Raw genomic sequence first — 3,456 nt, 5'->3', positions numbered from 1 at the left:
AATAAGGGTTGATACAATGAAGGGATAGAAGATGACTGTAAAGATGAAAATTATAAAAGATTTTATAAAAGGACTTGATAAGTTGTTTGAAAAAAGAAAGAAGATTTAAAAAAAAAAAGGGGAGAGAAGGTGATCAGGCAGGAGACTAGAACAGAGGCATACACTAGTGATTTAGGGTATATTTTGATCTGTTAGAAGAAACTGTATCTCAAAATTTTAAAGGGAGAACAACTTATATATATATATGCCAAAAATAAGGGTAACTACTATGAAGGGATAAAATATGACTCTAAAAATGAAAAATAAAAAATCTTTTTTTTTTAAAAGAGATTGATAAGATGTTGGTTGAAAAAGGGAAAAAGAAAAAAAAACAGTTAACAAAAATTAACTTTGATGAACTAATGAATCATGGTAAGAAAAAAGCCATGAATTCTATGTGCAGTATTCCCCTAGCGCTGGAGTTCTCCCTTTCTCCTTGATCGGTAAACTTGGTCTTGGCTTGCTGGCTGTTCGGGCTGATCTTCTGGGGGAGGGGCCTGTTGCTGTGGTTTCCAAATGTCTTTGCCGGAGGCGGAATTGCCCCGCCCTTGTCGGTCCGGGCTAAGCAAGCTGCTCCGGTTTGATCTCAGGAGCTTTTGTTCCCTGCAAGCTCTCCGTACAGCCTTGGAGGAACAGGGCAAAAATGGTGGCCTCCCAGTCTCCACCCGGAGGAGCTGAGAACTCGGGGCCCCGCTCCTCAGTGTGCCCCCAGAGAAAAGCAGTCACTCCCTTGTCCCCGGTCTCCGGCCGCACTCCGTGCTCACCCGGCCTGTGACCGAGCGTTTCTATCTCTGGCACCTGATCCCGTGTGGAGTCTCCAAACCCAGCAGATCCTTGCGGTGCGCTCCCGCGCCGCTCCTCCCCAGGAAGGAAGGGGAGTCTCCCCGGATCTGCCGCCTGTTGGGTCCCTGCTGGAGGAGCAGTGGCCTGACTGGGCCGCGGATCACAGTTTATGGCAACCCGGAGCTCAGAGCCCGCGCCTTGGCTCTGTCTCTGCAGCCGGCTTCCCCGCTCCGATACCCGGGAGCTCTGGCGCACTCAGGCACCCCGGTCTTTCTGTGACCCCAAGAGTCCTGAGACCACACTATCCTGGGAGGATTCCACCCCCTGCTTAGCCACTGCAGCGACGTCCCTCAGCGGAGCCGACTTCTAAAAGTTCCAATTTTGTGCTCCGCGGCTCTAGCACTTGCCAGAAGCGGCCGACGGAGGCCCCCTCCCCCGCCGTCTATCCTCCCGAATATCGCCTCGGATTCACTTCTCCGCTCATCCTACTTTCCAGAAAGTGGTCGCTTTTCTGTTCAGAGAGTTGTTGCTATTCTTTTCTTCGATCTCCTGTTGAGTTCGTAGGTGTTCAGAACAGTTTGATCCCTATTCAGCTGAATTCCTGAGACCAGATGAAATCCAGGTCTCCTACTCCTCCACCATCTTGCTCCACCCCTCTGTCTTTTCATTCTTAAGAGTATCTTTCAAAGAGGGGTGCCTGGGTGGCTCAGTCGGTTAAGCATCTGACTGGCTCAACGGGGAGTCAGCTTCTCCCTCCCCCTCTGCTCCCTTCCCCCTGCCCCCCCATGCTCTCTCTGTCTCTCTCAGATAAGTAAATAAAACCTTTTTTTAAAAAAAAAATCTTTCAAAGAGAAGTTTTTGTTTTTAGTCTGGTTTATTAATTTTTTCATTTATAGATTGTGCACTTAGTATTATAACTAAGAAATCTTCACCTAACACAGTGTCACAAAAATGTTCTCCTAGGTTTCCTTCTAGAAGTTTTATAGTTTCAGGTTTATATTTAGATATGATTAATTTTTTATGCTTTCTTTTTTTTTTTCCTGAGAGGGAGAGCGAGAATGTTAAGCAGGCTCCATGCCCAGCAAGGAGCCTGACACATGCTTGATCTCATGACCTGAGCTGAAATCAAGAGTTGGAATTCTTAACCGATTGAGCTTCCCAGGCACCCCAGGTTCAGGTTAATTCTTGAATATGTGTGATGTATGGATCAAAGTCTTTGTGTGTGTGTGTGTGTGGTTGTTTCAGCATAATTTACTGAGAAGACCCTCCTTTCTCCTCTGAATTGTTGTTTTACTTCATCGAAAATCAGCTGTCCACACATGTGTGATTCTATTTCTGGACTCTCTATGGTCTTCCATTGATTTATTTGTCTATCTTTACACTAAGATCACACTGCCTTGATATCTGTAGCTTTATAATAAACATTGAAATCAGGTGATATTAATCCTTCAATTTTCTTTTTCTTTTTCAAAACTGTTTGTCTATTCTATGTCCCTTGCATTTCTGTGTGAATTCAGTCTTTCCCCTCATCTGATGTTAATGATAGGTTTTTCGTAGGTGCTCTCTATCTGATTAAGAAAGTTCCCTTCTCTTTCTACTTTGCCTAGAGTTATCAGAAGTAATGTTGGATTTTGTTAAGTGTTTCTTCTGCATCTATTGAGATGATGATGTGGTTTTTCATTTTAATTTGCTAATATGGTGAATTATATTTAAAAATGTTGATTGATTCTTCAATGTTAAATTAACCTTGCATTTTTGGGGTTAAATTCCACTCCCTCTGGTCATGAAATATTATCCATTTTAAACAGGGAGTTGTCTTTTAAAGAGTTACACAGTAAGCAAAAAAAAATATATTTTCCCCCTTGTTTATTTATTTTTACATAAGTGGGTTAATACCTTTGGGTATTTTTCTACTTGCTAATATAACATAGGCACATCTAGTTATAAAGGTTGAAGAGTTTTAATACTGCAAGCAATGCTGCAATAAACATCCTTGAACACATATCCTTACATTCTGATATTTTTTTCACCCATAGGAATAGAGTCCCAAAAGTGAGTTTGCTGGCTATATATACACTCTTAATTAGTAAATACTGTCACATTACTCACCAGCAATGTAGAAGCCTAGTAATTGTTATTTTAATTTGCATTTCCACACGTGCTATGGGGACTGAGGTTTTCATTGGTTTACTGACCATTTAGATTTCTTCTTCCTCTGTTTCTATCCTTTTTCTGTTTTTCTATTACTATCACATCATGCAAATGATTTTTCCTGAAGTTAGAATCACAGCTCACACCATATTTAAGAATATAGTCCAAATGAAATAAAGGTTTAAATAATGAAACACAGAACAATCAAGTTATCAATAAGAAAATATAAAATACCTGTATGAACTTGGGATCAGAGAGATTTTCTTGAGCAAGAAAATTCAGAAGCAATAAAGGAAAGACATTTCACTACATTAAAGTGTTACTGGTATTTTTTCACTTTTAAATCATGAATAGATATCACTTTGGGAATTTTTTTATAAGGTTTTTTTTTTTTTTTTAACTGTCAGCAGATATTAACAATGCTATCGTTATTCCTAAGTCCTACGATGAGACATGTTGAAAACTTCATGAGACACAGGTGCT

Source organism: Callorhinus ursinus, unplaced genomic scaffold (assembly GCF_003265705.2).
Source record: "Callorhinus ursinus isolate GAN/ISIS: 27379988/994484 unplaced genomic scaffold, GSC_fseal_2.0 scaffold360, whole genome shotgun sequence".
NCBI classification, from domain to species: Eukaryota; Metazoa; Chordata; class Mammalia; order Carnivora; family Otariidae; genus Callorhinus; species Callorhinus ursinus.
Note: the sequence above shows the minus strand (reverse complement) of the source record.